This window comes from Acomys minous, assembly GCF_964271855.1.
Source record: "Acomys minous genome assembly, chromosome: 9".
NCBI lineage: Eukaryota > Metazoa > Chordata > Mammalia > Rodentia > Muridae > Acomys > Acomys minous.
The window spans coordinates 122,024,137-122,040,004 of NC_140490.1; the positions used below are offsets into that span (position 1 = coordinate 122,024,137).

The window sequence follows — 15,868 nt, forward strand, 5'->3', positions numbered from 1 at the left end:
GGGAATCACCTACCCTAGGATGGCACTGTGTACAGACAGCTGTGCACTCCCACACCAATCATTAAGCCAGAAGTACCTGACAGAGTTGACTACAGACTAGTCTAACGGAGGCATTTCCTCTGAGATCCTCTCTTCCTAGATATGTCTAGGTTTGTGTCAAGTGGACAAAATCAATCAGCATGTTGCTATTTCTGTTTTTTCTGTCCTGTTTAATCCATCAAATATCCATTATTTTTTAAATCAGTACCAAATTGCTATATTGACAGCATTACTAATTTAATTACACTCTTTAAAAGCTCCTTTGTCTCATTATCTGGTTGTTGGTTGGTTTTTGTTTTTTATATTATTTATCCATTGAAGTCTAAGTATTATTATCATGGAAGAGCTTATCAATAGCTTGGTAATGTTTTTAATATGCGAAGAATCTAAAAATGACTGCAAACCACTATTATCTAATAAAATAATTTACAAAAATAAAATAAATATTTTCTATGTAAATATAACATAAATATATTTAATAATTTAAAATGATAAATAAAATGTTGATAATTCATACTAGTATTTTAAAAGTAAAACATCTACAAATAAGAATTACCTGAGTAGATAGCCTCAGCTGAGGAACTGTCCTGGTTGTCTTACCTGGTGGAGGAAGAACCACTCTGAGTGTGGGAGGCACATTGGGGTAGCAGTCATGATTTTTTTAAAGGAATATTATTTATCTATTGCTTAGTTGATCTTCCCACATGCAGATGAATTGACTGACCACATTGTTATAGATTTCCTTGATGATACCAGAACCAGTGTTTCCATCACAGGTTACGGCCTAGAAGCTCTCAAGCAACCTCCGATGGTTTAGACATGAGATAGGGACTGAGTCACCCAGCCTCATAAAGTTAGTGACTACCAGACTGTCTTGTTTCTAGTCTCTCCAGTGTAGGACAGCTGTAGTAACACTTCAGTGTAATTGACAATCAGTGTTAGTTAATATGACAATTCAAATATTTTAAAGACAAGGTCTCTCTATGTAGGTATGTATGTCAAAGAAGTCACTGTGTAGACCAGATCTACTTGTGTCTGCCTCCTGAGTTTCAGGATTAAAGGCGTGATCCCCAATGCCCAGGAGATAATTCAAAGTATGAAACTGATAAATATGCTTAATATTAACATAGATTTGTGATATTTAGTGTAAGGGGTTGTAACTGAGTTTCTTTTAGATTTAACCAGGATTTTACACATTATAAGATATTTCTTATAACTCATACATGCAAATTTAGCCATGTTTTAGCTTACAAACATGATTTTTTACTTATAAATGTGTTATTTTTTCCTCCCATGGCAGCAACTAAAACAAATTTAAAATAATGTTCAAAACAATTGTACAGATAAGCAATACTGAAATACGTGTTTTATGAAAAACACACAGACTTTACAGAGAAAGGAATCTAATTTAATTTTTCTTCAAACAAATTATATAAGTAAGTGTTTGTGTGTATATATATATATACATATATATATATATATATATTATGACATTTCTCAAATTTAACACCATTTAATAGCACCATAGTAGTGCCAGCAACTAAAATCCAAACTGTATGTTTTTTTAATTTGAAGCAAAGCAGTCAAGTTTAATAAAAACTAATAAATATTTATGATTTTCCATATGTTACTATTTTAAAACTGGGAATGTAATAAATCCCCAAATCTTTGTAAAGAGGTTGCATAGATTATACTTCCATCAGGTACTAAAACTTTTATATGTTTCATTCATTAAAATGTCAGCTATTGGCAAAACATTATCAAAAGAATAGCTCATAACATATAAATAGAGACCAGAGGAGAATAATAAACAATATAAATATTATGTCATGGTTGAAGAATATGTATATTGCTACCAGGATGACCAACTTTTCTAGCTGAACACAAATCTGTGCTGCAGCTATGACATGTGTGAAATTAATTCCAGAATGACAATGTAATTATGTTTAAAAAATAGCAGGGAAGGCATATGAGATGACTCAAGTTGAAATAGTTTCTCTCCCAGAGGAAAGGTCCAGTTCTTGGCACCAGCATCAAGGACTCCATTTCGGTGATGTCTGAAACCCTAGTCTGACCTTTGTAGGCACCCACACATGTAACATACACCCACCCAGATACACATGAGTTCACATAAATAAAAATTTTTGTTTTGGTTTGGTTTTAGTTTTTCGAGACAGGGTCTCTCTGTGTAGCCTTGGCTGTCCTGGACTCACTTTGTAGACTAGACTGGCCTCGAACTCACTGCGATCTGCCTGCCTCTGCCTCCCAAGTGCTGGGTAATGTAAAAATTAAAATAAAAGACCTTGCAAAATATTTTCAATTAATTTGTGAAAAGTTGTGAAAAATTAAAATAGCTCAGTTGTAGAACTTTTTCTGCAATTACATGATCTGCTGCTGCTTTGATGGGGTTTTACGTTTCTGAAAACAGCCTTCCAGCCACCATCTTTTGTCATGGCTAATTCTTATTTACAGTTTACGTGTCAGGCTCTAGACTGTATGCTTTGGATGATTTCTCTGCAGAGTTGCCACTTTGTATCTTATATAGCAGCTCATTATTTGTAATAACTTTATGCGTAAGTAAAATTAATTGCTTTTTTTCATCTTTTGTTCCATGTAACAAACATGTTTGTAGATATAGTGTATCTGGTTAGTAAGAGCTATTATTTCAATTTGAATCTCAACATCTGGAATAGCTGTATGTTCAAAAACTTAGGAGAGCATTATAAGTAATTCTGGTTGCTCTATTGAAATAAAAATTTACATGGACCTGAAATTATCTTAGTCCAGCCCACATGTTTACTGCATTTCACACGTTCAGTTGTTCCATTTTCTCGGAAAATATTTTACACTGTGTTTCAAAAAGAAAAACGTGTAGTTTGATTTTTGAAGACTAAATGTAAGTTTAGAAACCAAAAACTAAATGCTAATCTGTGTCATGATTCAGTGAATATGTAAATGCAAAAACTACTAGGAAAATGTTTAATTAGGAAAATGTAATCAGTCTTCATGTACCAAAAATAATTATCTCAGCATGATGCTATTCAGCTGTTGATTAAAAGTATATATAAATATATTTGTAATAATTATATTTGCCACTATCCTTTAGGGGACAATGACCTGAAGATAGTTTCTGAGCTTTCTAAGATTTTATGATGGACAAGCAAAACATAAGCTTCAAAGTGTCCAGTTAATACAAATAAGGGATTGCCAACATATAAGAATATTGCTGTTTATCTGACACTTTTTCATAATGAAATAATGGCTAAATATATTTTTACACTGGTTGTGCTTTAACAGACATAATACTTCCCTTGAAATGTAAAGGAAGAATAAAATTATCAAAAGTTAATTACAGTGGGCATGACTTGGAGACTTGAGGATGGTGGGGCAGGTCTAGGATAGCTACTATCTAGAAAGATATTGGCACTATATGAATATAATAAAAATGGTTCCGTATCCAAAATTAAAGACAATTTCCAAAAAATGGCTGCAACATTATTTCTTGCACAGATTATTTTCTGATGCTCATCTGAAAGACATTATTTATAACAAATAACAATATACATATTTTCCATGGGGGCTATACTCTAGATACAGTTGCCATACAATCTCAAATTTATAAGCAAATAAGCAGATATAAGTTATTATCAATATATGAGAAGAAACATTAAGGCTTCTACAGTAGAATTTCACAAGTATAGTAAGACCTAAGAATATTTTGTATCCATGATTCAGAATAGAAGCCACGGTAGCTATAGTATTGGAATTTTGGAAAAGTAGGAAATTATAAAAAGGTGAACAATATCCAACATTTTTGTTAACGCTGGTTTCCAGTTCGATCAATAGAGAGAGCTCTGAGAGGCCCACCACCATCGCTGGCCCAGTCACCACACCCGGGGAGGAGCCCCAGACAGCACCACCAGCCCCAGTCAACCAGCACTGCAACCGTGCGCAGCCAGGCTGAGACGCTGCAGCTGCTGCCTCCTGTTCACAGTCGGGGGTGGTGGCAGCCCAAGAGGCCTCACATGCCTGGTGCCCACTGGCAGGAACAAGAAATACATCACAAGGAAGGATTTAGGAACAGTAAAATGATTCAATGAAAGGAACGGATACGGTTTCCTCAACAAGGATGACACCAAGGAGCACGTAGTCTTACATCAGGCTACCATACAGAAGAAACACCCCAGGAAGTACCTTAGCAGTGTAGGAGATGGAGAGACTGTGCAGTTTGACATTGCAGAAGTGGAAAAGGTTGTGGAGGCAGCAAATGTTATAGGTCCTGGTGGAGTTCCAGTTCAACGTAGCCGACTATGACCATTATAGTTACCCTCCTCCGATCCACCTCATAGGAGTCCTCCATGCAATTACCAGCAAAGGGAAAGGAATGATGGGTCGGAAAGAGTTCCTGCGGGCCAGGTACAACAAACAGTGCACCCCTGTCATAGATGACCCTATGGCCGTCAACTACAGTATTTCAACCAGCCTGTGCAGGGAGAAGTGATGGAGGGTGCTGACAAGCAGGGTGAGGGAGAGCAAGGGTGCCGTGTGAGACAGAATACGTATCGAGGTTACAGACCACAGATTCCGCAGGGGCCATCCTCGCCAAAGACAGCCTAGAGAGGACGGCAATGAAGAGGACAAGGAAAATCGAGATGTGACCCAAGGTCATCAGCACCTCAGTGTCGGTATCTCTGCAACTTCAATTACCGATGCAGACGCCATGAGAACCCCAAGCCACAAGATGGCAAAGAGACAGAAGCATCAAATCCACCACCTGAGTATCTGTCCACTCCTGAAGGCTGAGCAGGGTGGGGCTGAGTAAAAGTCATCCAACAAAAAGAAATGAACATGAAATTCCAGCAATAAGAAATGAACAAAGATTTGAGCTGCAGACCTTAAATGCTTGCTTTTTGCCTGTTGGCCTTATATACTAGAACTGTCTGTATTATCAATGGAGCATGGGGTTTTATTATTTTTACCTAAAGATATGTCTTTTCGGTAATGGCAAACATGTTTTTTAAGGGGAAAAAAAAGCCTGGTTTTTCTCAATGCACCATTAATCTGGTCAAGTTGAGATTTTTAAGCATTTTATTTTAAATTTGTAATAAAAGTTTGCACCTTGACATAAAAAAAAAGCACCTGTTAATAAAGGTCTTTAAAAAAAGGTAGTTTCTACTCACAACTGATTCAAACTATGTATTTGTATAGGTATATATATATACACATATATATTTATATATCAAATTATGCATATATACACGCATATGTACACACATACACACACACACACATATATATATATAATGTGTGTACATGTGTATATATCTGTGAAAGGAAGGTTTAACTTAATTGACTCTTTTATAGATTTTGTCCATTGTTGCATAAAAGGTGTAAATCCATACAATTCACATCATGAAGGCTTGCAGGGGTTGGGAAGGAAGGAGAAATGGGAGGGGTAAGAGGGAGAGAGAGAGAGAGAGAGAGAGAGAGAGAGAGAGAGAGAGAGAGAGAGAGAGAGAGAGAGATTTTTCTTCTTTAATCAATACTCCCTAGGAGGAGGTGGAAACACCCCCTTACAGACTCACACCAAGGTGGTGCTGTGCAAATCTCCTAGGTGTTCCTCAACCCTATCCATCTGACCAATATTAATATGACTACTCAGCAAAAGTGATAAAGTGTATATATGAAGAAAATGACAAATAGGTAGAGTAAAATATACTGGATGTGGAGTAGCATAAGACAGGCAATGCTAAAAGGAAAAGAAATAATTTAGAAAACAAGCTCAGGGAAACAGCCCCAAATCTTATGGAAATATGTTTAATATAGGAGAAAATGTAGAGATAAAAATTGTGGATTATAGATCTTTCTAGGAAAAATTGTGTAGTAATCACAGAAAAGTAATTGACTAAAAAGAAAAATAAATGGAAAAATAAAAAATGGAAACAAAAAGAGAGAAAAATGTTGGAAATTAGGCAATGTTCCCACATCTTCAGAAACGTTTCCTGTGGGTCCCAAGGATCAAACCCGTGTCCTCAGGTGGCTCCAACACCTGTATGAGCTGTGCTACCCCACTAGCTCTAGAGTTGCTGTAGTGAAATTATTTATATTTTGTGTCTTTTGGGGGACTAGTTAACTTCCTCAGGTGGGAATTTTCTTTTTAGTATCTTCTGTGGGGGTGGGTTTGTGCATAGATATTTTTAAATTTTGGCACTGTCAGAGAATATTTTGTTTTCCTCATCTGTGGTGATTAAAGGTTTTGATGAGTGTAGTAGACTGTATTGCCATCTGTGGTAATTTAGGGTTTAAAAAAAAATATCTGTTCAGGTTTTTCTGGCTTTTCTGGTCTCTGGTGAGAAGGTAGGTATGATTCTGATAGGATTGCCATTATGTGCTACTGGACTTTTCCCCTTGCAGCTTTTAATATGCTTTCTTTGTTTTGTACAGTTAGTATTTTGATTATTGTATGGCAGGAAGAATTTCTTTTCTGGTCTAATCAATTTGGTGTTCTGTAGGCCTCTTTTATGCTGATAAACATCTCTTTAGATTGGGGAAATTTTCTTCTATGATTCTCTTCAAAATATTTTCTGAACCTTGAATCTCAAAATCTTCTTTTTCTTCTATTCCTATTATTCTTAGTTTTTGCGTTTTTGTGGTATCCTGGATTTCTTGATGCTTTGTGTCAGGGACAATTTTAGATTTAACATTTTCTTTGATGGATGCATTGATTTCTTTCTTCTTGTTTTCTACAACTGAAGTTCTTTCCTCCATTTTTTTTTATTCTGATAGCAATGCTTACCTTTGTAGTTCCTGTTTTCTCCTCTAAGTTCTCCTTCTCCAGGATTTCTTAAGTTTGTGATTTCTTTATTGTTTTTATTTTCATCTTCAGATCTTAAAATATTTTATTGATTTCCTTCACCTATTTGTATTTTCCTTCATTTGTTTGGATTATTTGTTCTGTTCCTTCCCCTGTTTGTTTTCATGTTCCTGTATTTTTTTTTTTTTGAGTGATGTATTCATTTCTTCATTTAAGACCTAATGTGTCTTAGTGTATCTTTCTGTATTTCTCTAAAAATTTCCTCTTTAAAGGTTATTATCATCTTAATTATCATTGCTTTATGGTCATTTTCTTGTGTCATCATTGTTTTAAAGAGTATCCAAAGCTGCTTGGTGTGGGATAACTGTTTTCTAGATATGCCATTTGCTTTTGTTAATTGTGCTTTACACTGGCCTTTAGCAATCTGGTTGTCTCTGGCATTATCTGGTAGCTCTTGGTGCTTGCTAGAGTTTTTGAAAGTGCAGAAAGAGCCCTGGACAGGAAACTGGATATTCCTGTAATAGCTCTCCTCAGATTGATGGGTATGATCTTTGATTGGGGGATATTTCTCAGGGAATTACCTGAGGCTTTCCTCAGATGTATGATCCTCAGGCATGACTGGGCTTCTCAGGAGCCTGGAGTCCCTCCTCTCCCTAGGGGAATTCCAAGAGTCAGCAGCCCCACTACTGCATTTCTTACTCTAAGGTTAATGAGCCCCAGCTGCCCAGACACTGTGCTTGATGGGAGCCATCATTTTGGGGACCTCTGCCTCAGCTTTGGCAGTTAGGGTTGTTTCAGTGGATTTGGGGGCATCAGGAGTCCTAAGTTGGAGCAGTGTAGCCTGGTACAGAGAATGTATCTGCCCATGGAATAGTGAGAGTATCAGGGTGGCCAGAGGTTGAGACCTCACTCCACCAGAACCCAGGAATGTTTCTAGAGACTAGCCAGGTGACCTGAGGTTGGACTGTCTCATTTCTTCACTTCCTGGGATTTCTCCTCTCACCTGGGCAACACAGAAGCTGCTGTTTTGGGGTCCACAATACAGTGTGTCCATCACTCTGCAATCATTGCTCTTCGGCTGTTCAGGTACTGAGTGATCAGCACCACCATTTTGGATCCCTCTATTTTCTATTCTATATGATAAATTAATTCTCCAAATTTTCATTCTGTATGCTTCATTAGTGTATGATAGCAATACTGATGAATGCATTTTGATTGTCTATTCTCTAAATCCAATTGTTATTTCCAACAGTTGTGTGTGTGTATATACATATACTATATTTATAGTATATGTGTAAATACTATATATATTATGCAATTCTGACATTTTCAGAGATTATTTAGTTGTTTCTTTTTAGTTTGTTTGCATTTTGTTTATTTTCCTGCCCATATTGTCCTATTTGGAGTTGACAACATTAAAAGACAAGGGAACAAGGAGAATCGTTAATTTCTTCTGCCCTCAATCATTTAACTTTGAAATTTTTCATATGTGACCTTGATTTTTCAAGATAATTTCTTCTTCATGTATTTAATTTCTATAGTTTTCTTTATGAAACTGTAATGAATTTTATCATTTTTGTACATATTGAAACAGATTTTGTGAATATTATTTGGCCATAATTTTTCACTTGCTATATCATACTAACTGCTTTTCATAACTAGTAACTGAATAAGAGTAAGTGTCACCTGGTCATGGACTGGGATCCTTCTGGTACCCTATTGTGCTGCTATTCTGAAGACATGTGTACATATTGATTATGTACATTGGCTTGTAGTTATTTTCTTATAATTGAACCATTTTCTTATATGATGTTTGAAAAGTACAAAATATTTGGGCATGAGAGAATAAATTATATAATTTAAGGAAGTCACAGGAGAAAAGATTCCTGATAAGGGGTATGATAACAAAGCACAAAATGCTCTTCACAGGAAGCAAAGCGTTGGCTTAGACAGGGATCTCACAAGATTCTAGAATATGTTAGAAACCTTATACCTTATAAAAGTTGAATCAGAGCAGGCATGTGTACAATTAAAAACAACAACAACAGAAACAAAAACAAAAAATTTCCCCCAAAACAGAAAAACAAAAAACAAAAAACCAACATGGCAAAACCAAAAAATGACACTATCACCACAATAACAAATGATTTAAATAAAAGTTATACCAAGACTTGAAGAGGTAGTCTTCAAATATGAATTGCAATTAACTAGTATGAAATATTATTATGAATATATATAAGAACTACACAGAAAATCCATATCAAGATCTTAGTAAGGTATCTCTATATATTTACATATGTATATTAACAACTATCCATCTGTGCCACCTGTTTGAAAAATGATAACATCTTTATCAAAAATATTATAATAAAAACTATCAGATGAAGTAGCAATCAGTTGCAAATTATCTATATCAAAAATTTAATTAGAATCTCAAAAGATATTTGTGTCATCATGTGCATTTCAGATTTATTCACAATATCCAATGCTCAAAGCATAAATTATTTACCTTCATTAGGAAGATGAATGGATTAAGAGATTGATATAAAGACATAAAAAGAAATGTAAGTCATCTTTTGACAATGAGGAAATTCAAGGTAGTGGATTTGAAGTACCCCTGTAACTCCATGAACCAAAAAGTGCTGAAGTAATGATGAAGACAGTATATATTTGGGGAAGATAAAGCAATGCATAGCCTAGAAAATCATGGCAGGATGGTAGAAGGCATCACAAAAGAAGAAAAATTGTAGAAAAACACAGGTGCCATTCTGTAGCTCCTATGTTGGTTCCCTCAGCAGAGAGGAGTCAAGTCACTGGGTTATCTGGGAGTATTGAGGGGTGAAATCACTGGGTTATCCAGGAGTATTCGGAAAATCTGGTTATGCCAAACTGATAAATCAGGTTTGGAAGAAGTCTAAAATGTTTATAAACCTCAAACACAATGTCAGGATTTGGTGTGATAGTTCCAGGTCTTGGATGGTAGGCTGGAATGTGAAAAGAAATACAATGCCCCATTCCTTGAAATGTTAGATCCAGATGCCATCTTGAGAGACTAAGCAGAGGATCTTACTCTAATCACAAGTCATGGATTCTGTACACTTTCTATGAGGCCTGCATCAAAATATCTCTAACAGCAGCAATGAGTAGCGGGAAAGGAGAGGGACAAATATACCATGAGGAGTTTACACCACCGAAGGCTGTGTCCCAAAGTGAGAAGTGGGTGGTCAGCCTGGCCCCTAGTGAGGGATGTGGCCTACTGACTGCAGATTTCTCCCAATACTAGAACTCATGGCAGGATGGTAGAAGGCATCACAAAAGAAGAAAAATTGTAGAAAAACACAGGTGCCATTCTGTAGCTCCTATGTTGGTTCCCTCAGCAGGTGGCCAGCACAGCCTCAGGCCCTGTGCCTTGTTTCCAAGGAGGACTGAGGTCTCTTGTCTTAGTTCATGCTGACTATTCAATTTCCACTGACCCTTCACTCCAAAGCAGTTTACTGCTGCGTTAAGGACCTCATGCAGTAAGATTATCATGAAGAGCAGTCTGTTTCCTCTGTTCCCCTTTCCTCTGAAAATCTCATTCTGTTTGTTGCCTTATTGTCTCTATAATCTATATAGCCGGATATAGCCCTGCCTCTGCATATTTCCTGCCCTGGAAATACAAATTGAGAGAGAAGGATATGGGATAAGTGGAAACTCACTTGGCCTACAAGTCGTGGTCCTAAACTTTGTTGGGGTCAGCAGTATCTACAGGTTAAAAAAGAAGAGTAATCTAAGATAAACACATCACTGCCATTGAAAAGGCCTCAGACTGGCCTGACACTCAGGATGTACATGGAATCAACAAGGAACATTTACAACTAAACCCGCCCTACATCAAATGAGTTAATAGATTTCCTCAGAACATTGCATTGTGGCAGCATCAAAATACACATTCTTCTCAGCGGCGAATACAACACTGGCAAAAAAATAATAATAATTGATTACATACACTACATAAAAAAATCTTATCAAATACAAGAAGCTGAAGTACCTTTTTTTAAACCTTATGAAGTCCAAGACAACAGCAAAGAAATACTAGAACATCTTGGAGATTTAATGATACATCTTTGAATAATTAGTGTGACATTTAATAAATCAGTACACAAATCTAAACCAATTCAAAACAGGTGGACAAGGAGAAGTGGCAACAATAAAAGTGGAATGAAAAAAAAAACAGAAACTAATGTGAAAAACAAGTTAATAAACAGCTTGACCATGAATTTGAGAGGAGCTCATGAGTATATTATGTTGTGACTAGCTACTGCTGCATTCTTGGGGGAGGCCACCATCCTTAGTAATTTACTCATGGTTGAGCCCTCTTGGCACCAAATAGAAGTTTGAAGAGAGAGAGAGAGAGAGAGAGAGAGAGAGAGAGAGAGAGAGAGAGAGAGAGAGAGAGAAGAGAGAAGAGAGAAGAGAGAGAAGAGAGAGAGAGAGGAGAGAGAGAGAAGAGAGAGAAGAGAGAAGAGAGAGAGAGAAGAGAGAAAAGACATGATGAGGAAGGGAGTTGACATGGTAAGAAGGAGATAGAATAGGGTAAGGAAATAGTAAAAATTCTGTATTTATTTTGTGCATGTATTTAATTGTTAAAGAACAAACTTAATAAAAGTTAAAAATTAATTTTATACATAAATACACACATATAGACATATTTTCTTGACATATAGAAGTACACACACATACACATATATATGTGTATATATATATATATATACATATATATATATATATATATATATATATATATTTGATGTGCAGAGAGAAGAGAGACAAACAGACAGACAGATAGACATACCTACACATAATTAATGAATGAACCTTTACTAAGCCACAAGAATGCAATATTGCTTGAAAACTGAAATTCCTGGAGACCTTCATGTTAATAAAACCAGGTGGGAGTAAAAAAAGTGAGTGCTACATATTTATTTTCTCATATATAAAATCTATACTCTAAAAGAGAATCAAGAAAGTAGAATGCAACATAATTTGGTAGAAGGATGGAAGCAAAGATGGCTGTAGGGAGCTGAACCTAGATGTGTAATGGAGGATAGATACAGTGAAAGTGTAGATAAAAATGTACATTATATGCTTCACTTAAACATGTTTGTAATTAAGATATGCTAATAAAAGAAAACACAAAGTCCATAACATTTCTGTAATATTTAAAAGCATGGACATTAAGACTATTATATTAATTTCAGACAGTTACAATAGACTAGGTTCTTATGAAACCTCTGATTTAGTATGTATAGATATTCAAAACCTCCGACAATACTTAGATGGAATTGGGACATGGAGGTACAGATGTTCCACATGTATAAAGATTCAGTTTTGTGTAATGACTATGGCTAGACTACTGACATGCATTATTATGCCTACCGTTAGATGTGTTATGTAATGTATTCTGGCCATAAGCATTTGTAAACAAGAAATTACATATTAACTTTTATTTTATCACTATGAGAAAAATATAAAAACATTTCATTGTTACATTGTTTCTACATATTTATAAATTTTTACCACATGTAAAATTCCATCGGCAGCACTTTGTTGTAACACTTGGAAAATTATTTTTAAGGCAGTTGAGTAGTCATAGCTCTTCACTATTTCTATGGAATAGTCACAATGGCTATTGGAAAGTTATTAGCTGGACAATAGGGGATGAAAATATCTTGGTTGAAATGTGAAGTACACAAGTATCCTATATTTAGAAATACATTCAATAACTTTAATTTTAACTAAAAACTTAGCATTCCACTTGTGTTAATGATTATCAAGATAGATTTGGATTTATTGTGAAGTCTGTCACATTAAAAGGCTATGCCATTTTAAATATCATCCATATATCATTTCACATGCCTCATCTTGATGCAAATCATAATGAAAAATTGCATGATCATTTTTCTTATGAATTAAATATATTACCTTCTTACAGTGAAGGAAAATGTGCAAGCAAATAGATAGTACCATGTAGATAAAACTAAACTTCATGGCACAAAGAGAAATGGTTTGTCCACAGTAATTTCTGATATAGATTTAGTATTTTCAGGTTTCAGAGAGGCCAGTGTTTACGTATTTTTCTTATTCAAAGCTAATTTTCTTACTGTATCACAGTTCATCTAGATATTTCGTGTTTAGCCCCTGTTTTTATATTATTTAATTTTATTTAGTTTTATTTGCAGACCTCAGTTTGCCTTTCCTCCTTTCCTCCCTGTCCTCTCACTCCAGCCCCCTGTCCCATCTACACCTCCTCCTTTTCTGCCCAGAAGGGGGCAGGCCTCCCATGGACATCAACCAACCATAGCACATCACGTTGCACAAAGGCCAGGCACCTCCTCTCCTATTAAGAGGCAACCCAGTAGGAGAAAAGAGTCAAGTCACAAAGGAAGACAACAGTGTCTGATACAGCCCTTGGTCTACTGTTAGGGGCCCCACTTGAAAATAGGTACACAACAGTAACATATATGCAGAAAGTTTATGTCAGTTCCCTGCAGGCTCCCTTGTTGGTGGTTTAGTCTCTTGGAGCCCCTAGGTACACAGGATAATTGATTCTGTGGATTTCCTTGCGGAATCCCTGAACTCCACATAATATTTGGCTGTGGTTCTTTGCATCTGTTTTCATCATTTTTCTGGGTGGAGTCTCTCTGATAATTGGGCTAAGCACTAATTTATGAGTGCAGCAGAATATTTTTGGGAATAATCTTGTTGAATTTTTTTCTGTTTTGAAATTAATTAATTAATTAATTCACTTTACCTCCCAATCATAGCCCCTTCCTCCCTCTCCTCCCTCTCACACCCTCCCTCCCTCTTCCTCCTTTCCCTACCCCTTAGAAAAGTGAAGCCTCCCAAAACAACCTACCTAAGCACATCAAGTGGCACCAGGACTGAGCACATCTCCTACCACAATGGCCTAGCAAGGGAGCCCTGCCAGGCAGAAGTGACTGAAAGCATGTAGGAACGTCCTAGTCAGAGACAGCCACCACTCCCCTACTGGGAACCCACATGAAGGCCAAGGTGCCCATTGGGTTAACACGTGTAGGGGACTAGGTCCAGTCCATATGTGTTACGTGGTTGGTGTTTCAGTCTCCTTAACCTCCCCTTGTGCCCAGGTTAGTTAGCTCTGTTGGTCTTTTGAGGGGCTCCTTTTCCCTCCCTCCAGGCCTGTCTATCCTTCCTCCCACTCTTCTAGAAGGCTCTCTGCACTCTGCCCAAAGTTTGGCTGTGAATCTCAGCCTCTGTTTTGAGAGGACAGCTATGCTAGGCTCCCATCTGCAAGTATAGCAGATGGTCCTGGGGTTGGCTCTCTTGCAAGGTGTGGCCAGGCATTGGCTGGACATTCCCTCAATCTCTGCTCTATCTTTATCCCTCCATATTTTGTAGACAGAGTAAGTTTTGGTTTAAAACATTTGTGGGTGGGTTGATGTTCTCCTCCCTCTACTAAGGGTTCTGTCTGGTCAGAGGGTGGCCCCTTCAGTCTCTATGTCCACTACTAGTAGTGGTCTCAGCTGTTGGCTCTCCGTACCTCCCAGGAGCCTAGCCAGTTGTGGGTCTCCAGCCCGTCTCACAGATGCCCCCGCCTATGGCTTCTCTTCCCTCTGCAAGCCCTCTGTCCTGCTATACCCACTCCCTTCATCAGAGCCCCAGTCCCTTTTCCTTCAGCACTCCCTCTCCTATCCTGTTCTCTCTTTTTCAGGCATTTATCTTTCTATTCTATTTCCCCTTCTCAGTGAGATTCATTTATCCTCCCTTTCACCCTGTTGGGCCTGTGAATTGCAGTGTGGTTGACCTCCACTCTATGGCTAATATCTGATGTGTGTCGTTCTGGTTCTGGGTTACCTCACTCTGGATGATCTTTTCTAATTCCATCCATCTGCTTGCAAATAACATGGTATCCTTGTTTATAGGGCCTCTGGGTCCTGGCCCTCCAGGCAGTGCCAGGGGTCAGCTCCTTCCCCTGGCATGGGATCTGAGCAGGACCACTCATTGGTTGGCCACTCCCCCAATTTCTGCATGACCTTTACCTCAACGTATCTTGTAGTATTATGTCCAGATCACTAGGTCCCCAAAGATGACCAGGAGTCAGAAGCTATATGCAAAAAGCAAGAAGCCTTTATACAAACTCAAGCCTGAGTGCCCTCAAACCTCACCGGAACAGCAGATCAGAAGCTGGAGCCCTGAACCATTTTTAGGCAGGGTTTTTATTGTTGTTACAGCAAGGAACAGGAGTTTCCAGTTTGGAGGCTATAGGATTTGTTGACTTTTAGCAAGATTGGGATGGTGCTAGGGGATTGGTTGAGCTTGACTGTGAAATGCTTAAGCAATCTATCTGTAACATCCGGGGAGATTAGGGACTTTCCTCAGGCCCCTAATAGCTCAGACCTAGGGTGGCTCTTTTCCTGGAACAGTTAGTGTTTTTTCTTGCAACAGAGGTTAAGGACAGGCTCAAGATGGTACCTGCTGACAAAATGGAGTCACGTTAGGTATGGTTCTTCAGTAAGCGGATAATCTGTAGGGTAAATGTTTTGTGCCTGTGCCTCCATTAGAAGCCTTTCCTAGTTACAGAAAATGGCTAGTTCGATCTCCATATTCTCATTTGCGAGGAGTCTTAGCTAAAGTTACTTTTATAGTTTCCTGGGAGGTTCTATTGCACCAGGTTTCTAGCTTGCCACAGGGATGCCCCCATCCTTCTTCAAGCAGTTGTCTCTACCAGTACTCTCTTCTATCGTCTTCGAACCTGCTCCCTCCTATTCCCACCCCTCCCACGCAGACCTGTGTCATCACGCATATTACTCAGATATTAAAAGATGACATCAAGCTGGGTATGGTGGCACACACCTGTAATCCCAGCACTCAGGAGATAGAGGCTGGCAGATCATGTGAGTTCATAGCCAGCCTAGTCTACAAAGAGAGTCTAGGACAGCCAAGGCTACACAGAGAGACCCTGTCTTGAAAAAAGAATTACATCATGAGCAAAGC

At 37.7% G+C, this 15,868-nt stretch overlaps 1 pseudogene across 1 annotated transcript; it reads left to right on the plus strand.

Moving 5' to 3' along the window:
- The first annotated feature begins 2,608 nt into the window (after positions 1–2,608).
- Positions 2,609–4,861, plus strand: LOC311605935 (B box-binding protein-like; annotated as a pseudogene). The gene is made up of 2 exons: positions 2,609–2,612; positions 4,034–4,861. The product of its transcript is annotated as a B box-binding protein-like (transcript).
- Positions 4,862–15,868: the final 11,007 nt, after the last annotated feature.